The sequence below is a fragment of the Salmo trutta genome, chromosome 39, assembly GCF_901001165.1.
Source record: "Salmo trutta chromosome 39, fSalTru1.1, whole genome shotgun sequence".
NCBI lineage: Eukaryota > Metazoa > Chordata > Actinopteri > Salmoniformes > Salmonidae > Salmo > Salmo trutta.
The window spans coordinates 15,301,266-15,320,768 of NC_042995.1; positions in this window are offsets into that span (position 1 = coordinate 15,301,266).

Genomic DNA, 19,503 nt, shown 5'->3' on the forward strand with positions numbered 1-19,503 from the left:
TTGGATTCCATAAAATAAAACTATATCTGATGATAAGTTTGGACAAGTTGCTGAGGATACAAGCTAGTTTTCCAGTGTTTGTGTCATAAATTGGAAACAAATAAATTGAATGTCTTCAATTTCACAGAAACTGACTGGAGGCTTATTACATAGAGCTCTATGGTGGATCAGGGACCCTATTTGAGCACAGAGACTGGTGATTCTATACCTCATGCATTTACAGTGGCTTGTGAAAGGTTTCACCCCCTTGGCATTTTTCCTATATTGTTACCTTACAACCTGGAATTAAAATAGATTTTTTGGGGGGTTTGTATCATTTGATTTACACAACATGCCCACCACTTTGAAGATGCAAAATATTTTTTTATTGTGAATCAAACAAGAACTAAGACAAAAAAACAGAACTTGAGTGTGCATAACTAGCATTCTATAAGTCATACCACAGATGCTCAATTGGATTAAGGTCTGGGCTTTGACTAGGCCATTCCAGGATATTTAAATGTTTCCACTTAAACCACTCGAGTATTGTTTTAAAAGTATGCTAAGGGTCATTGTCCTGCTGGAAGGTGAACCTCCATCCCAGTCTCAAATCTCTGGAAGACTGAAACATGTTTCCCTCAAGAATTTCCCTGTATGTAGCGCCATCCATTCCTTCAATTCTGACCAGTTTCCCAGTCCCTGCCGATGAAAAACATCGGCAGGGACTGGGTGTTCTCGGGGTGATGAGAGGTGTTGGGTTTGCGCCAGACATAGCATTTTCCTTGATCTTACCAGAGTACCTTCTTCCGTATGCTTGGGGAGTCTCCCACATGCCTTTTGGCGAACACCAAATGTGTTTGCTTATTTTTTTCTTTAAGCAATGGCTTTTTTTTCTGGCCACTCTTTCGTAAAGCCCAGCTCTTTGAAGTGTATGGCTTAAAGTGGTCCTATGGACAGATACTCCAATCTCCGCTGTGGAGCTTTGCAGCTCCTTCAGGGTTATCTTTGGTCTCTTTGTTGCCTCTCTCTGATTAATGCCCTCCTTGCCTGGACCGTGAGTGTTGGTGGGCGGACCTCTCTTGGCAGGTTTGTTGTGGTGCCATATTCTTTCAATTTTTTTATCATGGATTTAATGGTGCTCCGTGGGATGTTCAAAGTTTATGATATTTTTTGATAACCCAACCCTGAACTGTACTTCTCCACAACTTTGTCCCTGACCTGTTTGGAGAGCTCCTTTTTCTTCATGGTGCCGATTGCTTGGTGGTGCCCCTTACTTATGTGTGTTGCAGACTCTGGGGCCTTTCAGAACAGGTGTATATTTACTGAGATCATGTGACAGATCATGTGACACTTAGATTGCACACAGGCAGACTTTATTTAATTCATTATATGACTTCTGAAGGTAATTGGTTGCACCAGATCTTATTTAGGGGCTTCCTAGCAAAGGGGGTGAATACACATGCCTGCACCACATTTCCGTTTAACATTTTTTTGAATTTTTTGAAACAAGTAATTTTTTCCATTTCCCTTCACCAATTTGGACTATTTTGTGTATGTCCATTACATGAAATCCAAATAAAAATCTATTAAATTACAGGTTGTAATGCAACAAATAGGAAAAACACCAAGGGGGATGAATAGTTTTGTAAGGCACTGCATCAACACTGTGCTGTACTGCTGGTCCAACCTCTCATTTTACTATTCCCCAAACTACTGCTATTTATACCATGGCCTAATTAGACAAGCGGCCACCCACTAGCAATATCCATATCCCAAAATGCTATGGAAATAAACGACCTAAACAAAAGCAAACTCTGAAAATAACATTGTCTGTGATAGAAGTGTGTATATTTATGTGCAGTACATTGTGTGTGTGTGTGTGTTTGCTTCTGTACATTGTGTGTGTGTAAAATAAAATTGTTTTACTGTGTTTTCAGAACATCAAAGGATTAAGCTAATTGAAAATTAATATAAAACGACTCAATATTTAATATATTTTGGTTTCAATGTGGTGTTCTGCCTGGGGATATGAGCATTTACGATGGTACAGTGATATTTCTGTCTTGCTTATCCGTCCTTCCTGTTGACAGGCAGTAGTTCAAGCTTCCATATACTGTAGGTCACTCAGCCAGCATAAGGTCAAGTATGCATTCAGTAGTATATCAGTGCAAATATTGTATACATCCCCAAGGATTACAACTGTTATCCTTGACTTCTCCACAAGGCCTCAACAACCTATAACCTTGACACCTACTGTACTGGATAAAATACTGTTTTGTATTGTCCAGTCATAGCTATCCATCAATCTTGAGAGGTGTCTCCTGTGCACAGTGCTCTTTCCACCTGAGAACTGACCTGTGTGACATTTCAGCCTCCTTACAACTTTTCTTATCTTCTCAGAGACCAGGAGATTGATTGGAGATGACGCGAACATTTCATGATAGTCAACCTCTAAATCTTGTATGATTTGTTTGCCCTCTGGCATTTCCCATTCATCTGTCCCTCCTTTTTAAAATCTGTGTCAGTCTGGGTTTCTCCTTCTATTTCTATTAAATGAGGCAACCAGAGGAATTGCCAAATCACTAAATTTGGTGAGGGACCCTGGTAGTTCCTCTGAGAGAGTCATTTGACATGTTGAGCAGATGATCGGTTGTCTGGGTTCCTTTTCAATGACAATGGAAACAGCAGTGGCACCACGGAGAACAAATCAATTTACCATGAAGTTATTGAGTAGGTGCATTTTATGTTTCAATTGTGCTGCATAAGATAATGATTGATAGCATGTCCATGGCGACCCGATATATTTACGTATGTCTCTACTATATCTCTCTAATGGTTTCTACTAGCCACAGTCTAGTCAACATTTGGAATGTTAGTTATTGGCTTCAATTAATGCAAGCAATCACGGCAAGTAATACTGAGCAACAAAATATGCCAACAGCCAATGATAAATGCTGTAGCTAGATTTGCTAAGATACACATCTTGCTGGAGGCAGTGCCAGATCAAATGATCAGAAGCCATTAGTGCCCTGATTAAATGGCAAGTAAATCAATAATACTTTTGTCTTGGGCTATATTAATTTAAAATGAGTGTCAATACTGTTATTAATGGTTGAAATGGATATCTACAGTATGTCCATTATTGTGACAAATGTAAATTGCTAGATATAATTTTGTAACTCTCCCGATATGGGCAAAGAGTTTTAATTTAATTTAAAGTTTGCGTTGGAACATGAGACTTGCTTTGAATTTAATAACAATGAATTACATTCATCACGTCCATGACATCAATGATGCTAGTGATATAACTGTGGTAAAGTCAACTTGATGTCCGGAGTCTCAAGGACAATGTATTACTGAACAGACAGTAGACTGTTTTATGTCCTCGCCAACTGAGTCATGCATACTTGGAGATGACTCATTGACATTCAAGGCAACTGAACACCTATTTGTGATTCTATCACCCCCCTCCAACAGGCGTCAGTACATTTGCAGGGACATAACACCAGTGTGCTCCATGAACGCAGCTCTCTCTCGTCTTAGATCTTTCTCTACCCAATAAACCGATTCAGTTGTTTTAGAATGGCTTTTACAGAGGAACGATCCAAGAATGATCATGTGTGCTTGGGACAGCATAGCGACACACTTACGGACATGATTGACACCTGGCTCTAAGTCATCAACCTTATGATTTGGCCTCTAACCTTTCAACATAGATTAGTATTATATATCTCTGTAATGGCATGCCCCAGGTTTAGGATAAAAACTTAAACTGTCATTCATTTAGATGGGCTGTTACAGTTAAATCACCAACGATCCAAATGTTCATATTTGCGTCACACAATAAGTCCAATGAGTTATATGCTGTTGATTAAACATGCACATCTTGGTTTCTTAGCTAATTTCACAAATTACATAAGGAGTGCGACAAGCAAAAGAACAGATGGGTCATGCTGTAGAGGAGGGAGTCGGTATGATTAATTCCCCCAATGATCCATACACCAAAGCATGGACCGGGAGGGGCGTTAGCTGGCTAACATTAGTTGTTTACGACACTTCATTGGTGCCACATCCAAATAGCAATCCATATAGGAGTCACGTGAAGTGTAGTTTGCAACACATACAATGGATAAAATAAAATGACCAATATATTGCAGATTATTGAATTAGTAGAGCTGTGACATTGGCAAGATAACGGTTTGAGGCATTTTTCTAGTATAAATTGCACCATAGCTCTTTCTAGATTCAGCAAAAAAGATTCAGTAACTTACACTGAAGTTTGAGGAAAGAGCTGATACAATATCATCAAACTGTCATACACAAGCCAGAAGCTGGACTTAGTCCTGTAAAGTTTTAGCAGAAGGGGAATAGGTAAAGGTTGGATCCATCATTCCCCAATAGAGTCACCTATCTGGCGTGCGTCCTGGGACACAGTCAGCGGGTGGCAGACATCTGCAGACGAGTAGGAAGAGACAGGGGACCCAGCCTGGGGTAAAGGGGCAGATGGTTCGCCTAGGAAGGGGGATCAAATTAAGAAAGGGAGACTGGTGGGTGGAAGAAACTGTCCTAAAACATGGCCGATCTCATGTTTATGCATTTTGCCTTGCGTAGGGACACGAACATCAGATAGCTGACACCGAAAGGCATACACAAGACATAAAGTTAAGAGAGCTGGTTCGTCATTTCAAAGATCAAAAGTTAATTATATGCAAAACAGCTTGACTTTTAAAGAAAGAAAACCATACAAAAAATGAAAATGCCTGTAAAAATCCCAGCCCTATTTAATGGTATGTACCATCACAAAATGGCTGCCGTACAATGTGTGACATCATCAACCAACATCACATGCACAACTCTTTTTTTCCCCAACATAACACTGGATTAAAGTTCACTTTCATATCATGGATCCAACCAAGTTGAGCCACACACCCCCAAAAATCTGCAGTGTTTAACACAGCCAAGGAACACAGAGAATAAATGATCAGAGGCATGGAGCAGGTGCTTGACGAGCTGATCTTACCGTAGCTCTCCAGGTTGCTCTGTAGGCGGAGGCTGGTGATTCATTGGGATTAGACAGCGGCTGGCTCTTTGATTGTCAGATCTGTACCGTGGATTTCGTATTCCCCCAAAGTCAGTTAAACTAGCACCTGCTGTGACCGCTAAACACGCGGGAAAGCCATGCAAACATAAAGAGTTACTGAGCAATTAGGCACACCACTCTTTTACTAAATGGAGAGAGTGTGTGTGTGTGTGTGTGTGTGTGTGTGTGTGCGCATGCGCGTGCGTGTGTGCGTGTGTTTGGGGTGGTGAGGGGGGCTTAACAACTCAGTCCCTTGTACCACTTTACATGAAATGTGTTTGGTGAAACGTTTTGAGCCCTGCACCAAGCTAAGCCATACTCCGCCTCTTATTCTCTATACTGGAGAACAAACATAGGCTGTGACTTTCTCTCTCTCTCTCTCTCTCTCTCTCTCTCTCTCATTCCTTCTCTCTTTTCTCACAATAAAACAATAGAAACGACTTAGAAAAGTACTGCAAACTACTGAACACAATCCTTCCAACTCCCTACAGGGCAATGTAACTTTATTTATGTTTATGCTCTATATAATTAACTATTGATTCAAGCTTTTGAAGTCCTCCTTTTACAGATGAGAAGTACAAGGGAGCACCCAAGCCAACACTCCCCACATTATTTGGGTTTCTCCAATGTCAGACTGAGTTATGGCACCGTTCTCAGCTGCATTTTGCAGAGGTCCAAGGTGCAATTGATTAGTCTGAACCATGAGTAGCTGTTGGGATTTCATTGATTGACCAGAATGCAAGCGGAATGTGAGCCTCCAATTCAAACGCAGTATTTCACATCACCACAGCAGTTTGAATAGTGATTGGCAGCACCCATTTCATGTTGGCATGTCGACAGAGGGACAGAGGAAGATAGAACCCCAACATTAGGAAAGGCAGGGACACACCAGTAGCGTTTTTTTGTCCAAGAGTACTTACCACCTCTGAACAGAGTGCCAGATGTAATTTGCAAACCGAGTGCAAACCGATTCTACATCTAGAATTGTGCAAAATGTTCGGCAGTCAGACGTCCACCAGTGGGTGGTCCCTAAAACACACAGAGTAACGACAGAAGAATGGCAGATCAACATTCGGTGCGGTGTGCGAGGTCCATAAGAGTATATCATAGAGACAGAATGGCAAATTGAGAGGAAATAGGAATGTAGAGTAGGCTATTATCTGAAAGGAATCAACCTTAGAGACCTGTTTTAGGCTGAATGATTACAGGGGGTAAATGTCTCAAAGTTTCCAGTAAAGGAAAGTTGATGATTCAAAGTATATTTTCTTTGGATTCAAAGAATGCCCATGTTGAACATTTTGTTTGTAGTGATGCACATTTTTATGGTGAGTTAATTTTCCAATTTAGACTCCCAATTGCCCTACAGGCCGTATCCTTGTGGTACTACAGGGTAGGAGGGCTGACTGTGTTTCAGAGCAGGCACATTTAAACCTCCCCATTAAAGTAAGTCGTCTGCTAAAAATAGTGCAGCCCATTTGATCAGAAATAAATACAAATAATAAATAAAAACAGGAAAGGAAATTCTACCGAATTCAATGATTCAACTGCATCTACTATTCTGAGAAGAGGATTTAGGCAAATACTTTCAGCTTGCAATGCATGTACTAATGGTGGGCGGGGGGGGGGGCTTGGATGCTGGTATATTTAACTAAGTGCCGGCTGTGCTGCTCACCTAATTAGATACACAATGATTGTTGTCAGGGTTTAACATTATACTTGTGTAACTGAGTACGGTACTTCCTATTTTTCATTACTTTTATGTCCTTATGTACTAGTCAGGTAATGTAATTTAGAAATGCATGGCTCTGCTGAATACTAACCTTAGACTAACCTTAACCACTCGCTAGCATATCTTAACATAACCTTACCCAAGCCACTAACCTACCCACTTGCTAGCATGCCTCAACCTCTCACACTTCCATGTAAATGGTTGTTTCTGAATCAGAGAGCATTCCTCAAACTGTTGCGATTCAGATAATGTTAACGTTTCCTGTGAAATCAATTTGGCAAAAAAACACAATGTTGAATTCCTGTCCCACCTGTCAGGACCAATTGAATGTTGAATATCCAAAACTTAAACTGTCAGACAACAGCGCTAACCGTTTGTTCTTGCACACTTTCTTTATAGGCTTTAGTACCAAGAGACTGTCACGTCCTGACCAGTAAAGGGGTCTATTTGTTATTGTAGTTTGGTCAGGATGTGGCAGAGGGTATTTGTTTTCATGGTTTTGTGTATGTGTTTAGATAGAGGGATATTTTGTGTAGAGTGTTTCTGGGGTTTATTGGTGTAAGTGTCGATGTAGAAGGGGGATTTGATTTAGGTGGTTCGGGGTGTGTGTGTATTGTAGAGGGGTATTTGATGTATGTGTTCCGGGGTGTTGGGTATGTTCTTGTGTTTGTATTTCTAAGGGGCTGTTCTAGTTTTGTATTTCTGTGTTGGCCTGGTTATGACTCTCAAACAGGAGCAGCTGTACATCGTTGTTGCTGATTGAGAGTCATACTTAGGGAGCCTGTTTTCACCTATCACTTTGTGGGAGGTTATTTCCGTGTTTAGCTTTATGCCTTACAGGACTGTCTATCGTCGTTGTGTTTTTTGTATACGTGTTTGTTTTGGTTTCCCTTCTTTGTCCTAATAAAAGAAGATGAGTGTACATATACCCACTGCTGTTTGGTCTCAACCCTACGACACCCGTGACAGAACCTCCCACCAAAAACGGACCAAGCAGCGGAGGATGGAGCAGCAGCAGTACTGAGTAGAATTGTGGACATGGAAGGAAATTCTGGACGGGGCTCGACCTTGGCATCAGGCTGGGGAATACCGTCGCCCACTAGAGGAGATAGAGGCAGCCAAGGCGGAGCGGCGCCGGTATGAGGCCTTGTACGCGCCGATGGGGAAGCACGAGAGGCACCCCCAATAATTTTTTTGGGGGGGTCACACGGGTAGTTTGGCTGGGCCAAGGGTGAGCCCTAAGCCAGCTCCCCGTGCTTATTACGGGAAGCATTTGGAGCGGAGAGTGCCGGAATATCCTGTAGTGCGCACGATCTTGCCCATGCGCACGCACAGTCCGGTGCGAGCAATCCCAGCCCCTCGCAAGTGCCGTGCTAGAGTAGGCATACAGCCTGGAAAGAGGATGCCTGCACAGCGCATCTGGCCACCAGTGCGCCTCCTAGGCCCAGGCTACCCTACGCCTTTTCTACGCACGGCAACCATCAGGCCTCTGCACAGCCCAGTTCGCCCTGTACCAGCACTCTGCTCGTGCAGGGCTGCTATTACCATCCAGCCAGGACGGGTTTTGCAAGAGGTGCGCTCCAGACCTCCATTGCTTACCCATGGCCCGATGTATCCAGTTCCTGCTTCTCGTGCTGGCCCTGAGGTGCAAATCCCTAGTCTGGCACGTCCAGTACCCACACCATGCACCAGGCCTCCAGCGCGTCAGCCCAGTCCAACTCGGCCTGTTCCTGCTCCCCGCACTAGCCCTGAGGTGTGTGTCTCCAGGCTGGTTCCTCCACTACCAGCCCCACGCATCAGGCTTCCAGTGCATCAGCCCAGTCCAACTCGGCCTGTTCCGGCTCCCCGCACTAGCCCTAAGGTGTGTGTCTCCAGGCTGGTACCTCCACTACCAGCCCCACGCATCAGGCTTCCAGTGCGTCAGCCCAGTCTCGAGCTTCTGAAGACAGTGCCCCGTCCAGAGTGTCCGACGACAGTGCCCCGTCCAGAGTGTCCGACGACAGTGCCCCGTCCAGAGTATCCGGCAACAGTACCCCGTCCAGAGTGTCCGACGACAGTACCCCGTCCAGAGTATCCGGCAGCAGTGTGCAGTCCGGAACCGAGTGAGACGGCCTACAGTCCGGAACCGAGTGAGACGGCCTACAGTCCGGAACCGTGTGAGACGGCCTACAGTCCGGAACCGAGTGAGTCTGCCTACAGTCCGGAACCGAGTGAGACGGCCTACAGTCCGGAACCGAGTGAGACGGCCTACAGTCCGGAACCGAGTGAGACGGCCTAAAGTCCGGAACCGAGTGAGTCTGCCTACAGTCCGGAACCGAGTGAGTCTGCCTACAGTCCAGAACCGAGTGAATCTGTCTACAGTCCGGAACCGAGTGAGTCTGCATACAGTCCGGATCCGAGTGAGTCTGCCTACAGTCCGGAACCGAGTGAGTCTGCCTACAGTCCGGAACCGAGTGAGACGGCCTACAGTCTGGAGCTCCCAGAGACGCTCTACAGTCCGGAGCCTTCAGCTTCGCTCTACAGCCCGAGGTCTCCAGCAACGCATCATAGCCCTGAGCATTCAGTGGGGGTGGACAGGTTGGGTGGGGGAAGTAGACCTGAGCCTGAGCCACCTCCAGTATAGGTGGGTTGGGGAGGGGGGGTGTAGCATGGGAACCGTCGGTGACGGTAGCCACCCTCCCATCCCTCCCTTTAGTTTGGGGGGATTTATTTTTTAGATGTTTTTTTTGTGTGAGGGGATCCAGGGTCTGCACCTTTGGGGGTGGTACTGTCACGTCCTGACCAGTAAAGGGGTCTATTTGTTATTGTAGTTTGGTCAGCACGTGGCAGAGGGTATTTGTTTTCATGGTTTTGTGTATGTGTTAGAGGGATATTTTGTGTAGAGTGTTTCTGGGGTTTATTGGTGTAAGTGTCGATGTAGAGGGGGTAGTTGATTTAGGTGGTTCGGGGTGTGTGTGTATTGTAGGGGGGTATTTGATGTATGTGTTCCGGGGTGTTGGGTATGTTCTTGTGTTTGTATTTCTAAGGGGCTGTTCTAGTTTTGTATTTCTGTGTTGGCCTGGTATGACTCTCAATCAGGAACAGCTGTACATCGTTGTTGCTGATTGAGAGTCATACTTAGGGAGCTTGTTTTCACCTGTCACTTTGTGGGAGGTTATTTCCATGTTTAGCTTTATGCCTTACAGGACTGTCTATCGTCGTTGTGTTTTTGTATACGTGTTTGTTTTGGTTTCCCTTCTTTGTCCTAATAAAAGAAGATGAGTGTACATATACCCAATGCGTTTTGGTCTCAACCCTACGACACCCGTGACAGAGACCAAGCTCTAGACCAGGGGTATTCAACTCTTACCCCACGAGGTACGGATTCTGCTGGTTACCCCAGGAGGTACGGAGCCTGCTGGTCTGGAACCTGCTGGTTACCCTACAAGGTACAGATTCTGAAGGTTACCACACAAGGTACGGAGCCTGCTGGTTACACCACACGGTACGGATTCTGGTGGTTACACCACGAGGTACGGCACCTGCTGGATACCCCACGAGGTACGGATTCTGCTGGTTACCCCACGAGGTCCGGAGCCTGCTGGTTACCCCACGAGGTCCGGAGCCTGCTGGTTACACCACGAGGTATGGAGCCTGCTGGGTTGGAGCCTTCTGGTTTTCTGTTCTATCTGTTAATTAATTGTACCCACCTGGTGTCCCAGGTCTAAATCAGTCCCTGATTAGAGGGGCACAGTGAAAAAAAGCAGTAGTACTGGCTTTGAGGTTCAGACTTTAGTTTGTGTGCTTTAGACCAAGCTTTCCCCAGTTGGGAGACAGTTGAGCTGTGATGTGTTGTGGAAGTGTTGGACTGCTGTGGTGTCAGGAGGCTGTTGGTGGGGACTGACATCCACATGTAATGCTTATCACAACACTACTCTCAGTAGACCTGGTACCCAGCACTCACTGAGGTACCGGAGGGCTTGGATACTAACGTTCTGGATTACATGAGCATTGATGCACATAGTGTCACATGTATGATATCTTAAGAGAAAAATAGGTGGGAAGGGTGTTGGTGTGTGGGTGTGTGTGTGTGTGTGTACATACACTCGCCTCTGTGTCAATGATAACACTGAGCACTTGCCTCTTGAGTAAAATTGTGAAGCAGACCTATTTGTTATGTTTTGGCCTACGTTCTCTCAGGTGAGTTGGTGTGTACAGTAAGCCATACAAATGGGCTATGGAGATTTTTTTGTTGAATATTTTAATCATTTAACGCTATACATAGGCTGGAATTGCTCATGTCTTATATATGAGGTGTTTTCCCATGGGAGGAATTCAGAATCATGCTAAAATTTCCTTACAGTCCTATCATTAAACATAAATCAAATTAATGGACAAAGTTGCTCTCACAATAATCAGACTGCAAGGATTTCATATACCGGATCAAGTTGGCCTCCCGAGTGGGGCAGCGGTCTAAGGCACTACAGTGGTTCCTCCTTTATGTCAGCATTTCTTGAGGAGTGGGTCAAAAAACGTAGCCAAATCATCGAGTGCAGTTCCACCTTTAAAGGTTGCGAGATTACACCGAGGGACTGTAACGCCCTGGCCATAGAGAGGGGTTTTTGTTCTTTATTTTGGTTAGGCCAGGGTGTTACATTGGGTGGGCGTTCTATGTTATTTTTTCTAGGTTGGTTTGTTTCGTTGATTTTGGCCGTGTGGCTTCCAATCAGGCACAGCTGTAGTTTGTTGTTGCTATATTGGGAGTCTCACATAAGTGCCTGTTTTTCCTTTGGGTTTTTGTGGGTGATTGTTTTTGTTTAGAGTTTTTCCTGACAGGACTGTTTGGCTGTCGTTTTTGTTTATTTTTGTAAAGTGTTCTCTTTTCATAAAATTTTCAAGATGAACACATCCTCCGCTGCACCTTGGTCTAATTCTGACGACGGCCGTTACAGAATCACCCACCAAAAACAGACCAAGCAGCGGAGGAAGAAGCAGCACAAGGAGGGGATGAAGCAACGTGCAGGTCGCTGGAGGTGTTGGAGTCAAGGATTGACTGGACATGGGATCAATTATTTGACCACTGCAACAACCTGCCGAGGGAGAGCAACGGACACGGGAGGCAGCCTCCCAAAAATGTTTGGGGGGGCACACGGGGAGATTGGCGGAGTCAGGCGGTAGACCTGAGCCAACTTCGCGTGCTTACTGGAGGCAGCGCAGTACTGGTCAGGCACCGTGTTATGCGGTTAAGCGCACGATGTCTCTAGTGCGCGTTCATAGCCCGGTGCGCTATAGGCCAGCCCCCCGCAAGTGCCATGCGAGTGCAGGCATCAAGCCAGGACGGATTGTGCCAGCTCAGCGCGTCTGGTCTCAAGTGCGCCTTTTCGGTCCAGGTTATCCTGCACCGGCTCTGCACACTGTGTCTCCAGGGTGCTGGGAGGGTCCAGTTCGCCCAATGCCTGCGCTCCGCCCGTGCCGGGCCAAAGTGGGCATTCAGCCTGGAGTGTGGGTAAAAAGCCTACGTACCAGAACTCCAGTACTCCCCCACAGCCCGGTTTATCTTGTGCCTCCTCCTCGGACCAGGCCTCCAGTGGGTCTCCCCTTCCTGGTCAAGCCTGTGCCTCCTCCACGGACCAGGCCTCCAGTGGGTCTCCCCATCCTGGTCAAGCATGTGCCTCCTCCACGGACCAGGCCTCCAGTGGGTCTCCCCAACCTGGTCAAGCCTGTGCCTCGTCCACGGACCAGGCCTCCAGTGGGTCTCCCCAGCCTGGTGAGCCTGCACACAGAGCCAGGCCTCCTTCATGTCTCCCCAGCCTGGTGAGTCCTGGGCCAGAGCCGCCAGAGCCGCCCGCCAGTCCGGAGCCGCCAGAGCTGCCCGCCAGTCTGGAGCCGCCAGAGCCGCCCGCCAGTCCGGAGCCGCCAGAGCCGCCCGCCCGTCCGGAGCCGCCAGAGCCGCCCGCCCGTCCGGAGCCGCCAGAGCCGCCCGCCAGTCCGGAGCCGCCAGAGCCGCCCGCCAGTCCGGAGCCGCCAGAGCCGCCCGCCCGTCCGGAGCAGCCAGAGCCACCCGCCCGTCCGGAGCCGCCAGAGCCGCCCGCCAGCCCGGTGAGTCTTGTGCCTGCGCCCAGGGCCAGGCCTCCTTCATGTCTCCCCAGCCTGGTGAATCCTGGGTCAGTGCCGCCGGAGCCGCCAGGGTCGCCCGCCAGCCGGGCGCAGCCAGAATCGCCTGCCAGCCGGGCGCAGCCAGGGTCGCCCGCCAGCCGGGCGCAGCCAGGGTCGCCCGCCAGCCAGACGCAGTAAGGGTCGCCCACCAGTCCTCCGGCGTGGCCAGGGGCGCCACCTAAGTGGGCAACGCCGAGGGTGGAGCGGAGGCCACGTCCCGCACCTGAGCCGCCCCCGTAAGAAGGCCCACCCGGACCCTCCCCTTCAGAGTCAGGTTTTGCGGCCGGAGTCCGCACCTTCTGGGAGGGGGGGTACTGTAACGCCCTGGCCATAGAGAGGGGTTTTTGTTCTTTATTTTGGTTAGGCCAGGGTGTTACATTGGGTGGGCGTTCTATGTTCTTTTTTCTAGGTTGGTTTGTTTCGTTGATTTTGGCCGTGTGGCTTCCAATCAGGCACAGCTGTAGTTTGTTGTTGCTAATTGGGAGTCACACATAAGTGCCTGTAAGTAGTTATAATGTAAGTAGTTTTTGAGTTTCTCCTCAAAAAACCAGGCTGTCATCTTGGGAAACAGTGGATGTAAAGAATCTAGCTAGCTAAAGCATTTACTGCAACAACAAAAAATTCCCAAAGATAGCGTAGCAGTTCAGACGTCCTTTACCCTCCTCTTGTCGTGTCCCATGTATATATATATTTACATATTTTTTTCGCATTATCTTTTTACATTTTTTCTTCTAAAACTCAACCTCAAAGCACTCTCCTGCAACCCGCCTCACCAATTTTAAAAAATAAAGTATTATTTACCTCAAATCCGAATTCCACAACAGAAGCTAGCCAGAGGTTAGCCATTTTCACTGGCTAACGTTGGAGTTCAGCTAGCCACGGTTAGCTGTCCTCAGCTATCCATTAGCTCGAAAAGCTATCGCCAGTTTTTGTACAGCGCGACTCAGACCAGAGCACACCGGACCTATTCTCTCTCCTTTCCCCGATTTCTACCGCAGGCTCTGGACATTTACACCTGGATCTTGCAGCTAACTAGCTGCTACCTGAGTGACTATTGGCAACGTCGGCCCCGGAATTAACACACATTATCCCGGAGCTAGCCAGCTGAAGAGTTCCGTCAGCCACTCGTGGGCTTTTCCTGAGCTAGCCAGCTGAAGTGTCTCCTGGGCTACAATCACCTATCCTGACCCGCTTTACTGCCGATGCGGAGCCCCATCGGGCCTTCACGACTGGACGACCGACGTTATCTGCCCGAGGGAGTTATCCAACTGGCCCTTCCGTCGCGACGTAACCTGATCGCCCATCTGCGGCCCACTAATAGTTAATCGTTAGCTGTCTTATCGGCTGCGATCTGAAGAGGTTTATCGGACACTTTTCTTGGGCCACTATAACTAACTATTTTGCCAACTTGGACTGGTCCCCCCTTCCACACGGAACCCCACTAACCCACAGACGGAAACGCACGAGGTGGCTAAAAACAGACCTCCCTCCATCTTCCACCAGCTTGCTACCTATGGCCCGGCTAGCTGTCTGAATCTCACTGGCCCCTTTGATCACTCGGCTAAGCATGCCTCTACTCAATGTCAATATGCAATGTCCATTGCTGTTCTGGTTAGTGTTTATTGGCTTATTTCACTGTAGAGCCTCTAGCCCTGCTCATTATACCTTATCCAACCTCTCAGTTCCTCCACCCACACATGCTATGACATCTTCTGGTTTCAATGATGTTTCTAGAGACAATATCTCTCTCATCATCACTAAATGCCTAGGTTTACCTCCTCTGTATTCACATCCCACCATACCTTTGTCTGTACATTATACCTTGAAGCTATTTTATCGCCCCCAGAAACCTGCTCCTTTTTCTCTCTATTCTGGACATCACAGACGATCAATTCTTATAGCTTTTAGCCGTACCCTTATACTCATTCTTCTCTGCTCCTCTGGGGATGTAGAGGTGAATCCAGGCCCTGCAGTGCCTGGCTCCACTCCTACTCCCCAGGCGCTCTCTTTTGATGACTTCTGTAACCGTAATAGCCTTGGTTTCATGCATGTTAACATTAGAAGCCTCCTCCCTAACTTTGTTTTATTCACTGCTTTAGCACACTCTGCCAACCCGGATGTCCTAGCTGTGTCTGAATCTTGGCTTAGGAAGTCCACCAAAAACTCTGAAATCTTCATCCCTAACTACAACGTTTTCAGACAAGATAGAACGACCAAAGGGGGCGGTGTTGCAATCTACTGCAGAGATAGCCTGCAGAGCTCTGTCCTGCTATCCAGGTCTGTACCCAAACAATTTGAACTTCTACTTTTAAAAATCCACCTCTCCAAAAACAAGTCTCTCACCGTCGCCGCCTGATATAGACCCCCCCTCGGCCCCTAGCTGTGCTCTGGACACCATATGTGAACTGATTGCCCCCCATCTATCTTCAGAGCTCGTGCTACTAGGTGACCTAAACTGGGACATGCTTAACACCCCAGCCATCCTACAATCCAAGCTTGATGCCCTCAATCTCACACAAATTATTAATGAACCCACCAGGTACAACCCCAAAGCCGCAAACACTGGCACCCTTATAGATATCATCCTAACCAACGTGCCCTCTAAATACACCTCTGCTGTATTCAACCAAGATCTCAGCAATCACTGCCTCATTGCCTGCACCCGTAATGGTTCAGAGGTCAAACGACCTCCACTCATCACTGTCAAACGCTCCCTGAAACATTTCAACGAGCAAGCCTTTTTAATCGACCTGGCCCTTGTATCCTGGAAAGATATTGACCTCATCCCGTCAGTAGAGGATGCCTGGTTATTTTTTTTAAATGCCTTCCTCACCATCTTAAATAAGCATGCCCCTTTCAAGAAATTTAGAACCAGGAACAGATATAGCCCTTGGTTCTCCCCAGACCTGACTGCCCTTAACCAACACAAAAATATCCTGTGGCGTTCTGCATTAGCATCGAACTGCCCCCACGATATGCAACTTTTCAGAGAAGTTAGAAACCAATATACTCAGGCAGTTAGAAACGCCAAGGCTAGCTTTTTCAAACAGAAATTTGCTTCCTGCAACTCAAACTCTAAAAAGTTCTGGGACACTGTAAAGTCCATGGAGAATAAGAACACCTCCTCTCAACTGCCCACTGCACTGAGGATAGGAAACTCTGTCACCACCGATAAGCCCACTATAATTGAGAATTTCAATAAGCATTTTTCTACGGCTGGCCATGCTTTCCACCTAACTACCCCTACTGCATTCAACAGCACTGCACCCCCCACAGCTACTCGCCCAAGCCTCCCCCATTTCTCCTACTCCCAAATCCATTCAGCTGATGTTCTGAAAGAGCTGCAAAATCTGGACCCCTACAAATCAGCTGGGCTTGACAATCTGGACCCTTTCTTTCTAAAATTATCTGCCGAAATTATTGCAACCCCTATTACTAGCCTGTTCAACCTCTCTTTTGTGTCGTCTGAGATTCCCATAGATTGGAAAGCAGCTGCTGTCATCCCCCTCTTCAAAGGAGGTGACACTCTTGACCCCAATTGCTACAGACCTATATCCATCCTACCCTGCCTTTCTAAGGTCTTCGAAAGCCAAGTCAACAAACAGATTACCGACCATTTCGAATCCCACCGCACCCTCTCCACTATGCAATCTGGTTTCAGAGCTGGTCATGGGTGCACCTCAGCCATGCTCAAGGTCCTAAACGACATCGTAACCACCATCGATAAGAAACAATACTGTGCTGCCGTATTCATTGACCTGGCCAAAGCTTTTGACTCTGTTAATCACCACACCCTCATCGGCAGACTCAGTAGCTTTGGTTTCTCAAAAGATTGCGTCGCCTGGTTCACCAACTACTTCTCTGATAGAGTTCAGTGTGTCAAATCGGAGGGCCTGCTGTCCGGACCTCTGGCAGTCTCTATGGGGGTACCACAGGGTTCAATTCTTGGGCCAACTCTTTTCTCTGTATACATCAATGATGTCACTCTTGCTGCTGGTGAATCTCTGATCCACCTCTACGCAGACGACACCATTCTGTATACTTCTGGCCCTTCTTTGGACACTGTGTTAACAACCCTCCAGACGAGCTTCAATGCCATACAACTCTCCTTCCGTGGTCTCCAACTGCTCCTAAATACAAGTAAAACTAAATGCATGCTCTTCAACCGATCGCTGCCTTCACCTGCCCGCCTGCCCAGCATCACTACTCTGGACGGTTCTGACTTAGAATTTGTGGACAACTACAAATACCTAGATGTCTGGTTAGACTGTAAACTCTCCTTCCAGACTCACATCAATCATCTCCAATCCAAAGTTAAATCTAGAATTGGCTTCCTATTTCGCAACAAAGCATCCTTCACTCATGCTGCCAAACATACCCTCGTAAAACTGACCATCCTACCAATCCTCGACTTCGGCGATGTCATTTACAAAATAGCCTCCAATACCCTACTCAACAAGCTGGATGCAGTCTATCACAGTGCCATCCGTTTTGTCACCAAAGCCCCATATACTACCCACCACTGCGACCTGTATGCTCTCGTTGGCTGGCCTTCGCTTCATAATCGTTGCCAAACACATTGGCTCCAGGTCATCTACAAGACCCTTCTAGGTAAAGTCCCCCCTTATCTCCGCTCACTGGTCACCATAGCAGCACCCACCTGTAGCACGCGCTCCAGCAGGTATATCTCTCTGGTCACCCCTAAAGCCAACTCCTCCTTTGGTCGTCTCTCCTTCCAGTTCTCTGCTGCCAATGACTGGAACGAACTACAAAAATCTCTGAAACTGGAAACACTTATCTCCCTCACTAGCTTTAAGCACCAGCTATCAGAGCAGCTCCCAGATCACTGCACCTGTACATAGCCCATCTATAATTTAGCCCAAACTACTACCTCTTCCCCTACTGTATTTATTTATTTTATTTATTATTTTGCTCCTTTGCACCATATTATTTATGTTTTAACTTTGAACTTTCTTCAAATTATAATTCTACTATTCCAGTGTTTTACTTGCTATACTTTATTTACTTTGCCACCATGGCCTTTTTTTGCCTTTACCTCCCTTCACCTCCCTTATCCCTTATCTCACATCATTTGCTCACATTGTATATAGTCTTATTTTTGTCTACTGTATCATTGATTGTATGTTTTACTCCATGTGTAACTCTGTGTTTTTGTATGTTGTCGAACTGCTTTGCTTTATCTTGGCCAGGTCGCAATTGTAAATGAGAACTTGTTCTCAACTTGCCTACCTGGTTAAATAAAGGTGAAATAAAATAAATTAATAAAATTGAATGTACAATTGTGTAAGCTTGACTTGCCGTGCAATGCAGCTGAACTAACATAGCTAACGTTAGCTAACTATTTACATGCTTATTGTGTAGTGGAGGATAAAAATAACTTTATGCCTATGGATGTGTAGCTAGGCTACATACTGTAGCTATCTGTGTATGGACCCCAAAATGTGAGTAGAATATAATAACTTTATTGTGCCAAGGATGCAAGTCCTATATACATGTACTCTAGTTATTACCACACATTGAGACTCCCACATTGTAGTCTGTACATTGAATATATTCACTGATCATGTACTCTTCCTTGGCAAATAAAGGTGTGGTTCAGGTATGATTCTCTGAGACATTCTTTTTCAGTCACACCTGGTATTGGATATATCAAACTCCATTATTTGAATGATGCTGTGTCTGCATGTATGTATTATTACAATTATACACTTCAACAGTGTTTACCACTCCTGCTCCTGGGACATGAATGATTACACATTGTAACTATGCAATAGACTAGAAACATGATTTAAGTAAAGGGTGATTTGTAATTCATATATACAGAAAGAAAAAAACTATGCATATCTAACTCCCTTTATCTGCATTAATCTGAGGACACAGGATAGTATTTCAATGAGATACTTAATTTCAACCAGTGGAGAATGTGAAACGCTTTAATGAAAGAAGTTAATTATCCAGGTGTTATAAATACATGCATAATTGTAATGTTTTATTATAAATAGAAGTTCAATCTGTACTTCAATGCACATATGTGCATTATAAAGTGATGAAGAAAGACAAGGTGGGGAGAGAGGTGAAGAAGATAGAAAGGGAAAGAGGTAAGAACAGAGGTAGACAGCATATGAATAATGAATTACAGTGCTACCCTAATATTATCTCAGTTCATCACAATTACAGTGTCTCTAACGGTATCTCCTAACCAGCCTTGGGCCCCAAGTTAGCCCGAAGGTTATCTTAAGATAGGTGGCGATGACAGGACTGGCTTCCTCTCTCACATCAAAACATACCTGCAGACGAGAGACAGACGGATAGAGAGAGAGCATGATTAAGCCTTGTTTTTTCCCAAACACGGTCAGTCATCATAATCATCAGGAGATGAAATGCAAAACTGATCTTGGATCATTTACTCTGGCACTACTACATCTCTATCTGTATTTCAATGTAAAGCATCTCATTAACCTGTTAGGGCTACGGGGCAGTATTTACACGGCCGGATAAAAAACGTACCCGATTTAATCTGGTTATTACTACTGCCCAGAAACTAGAATATGCATATAAT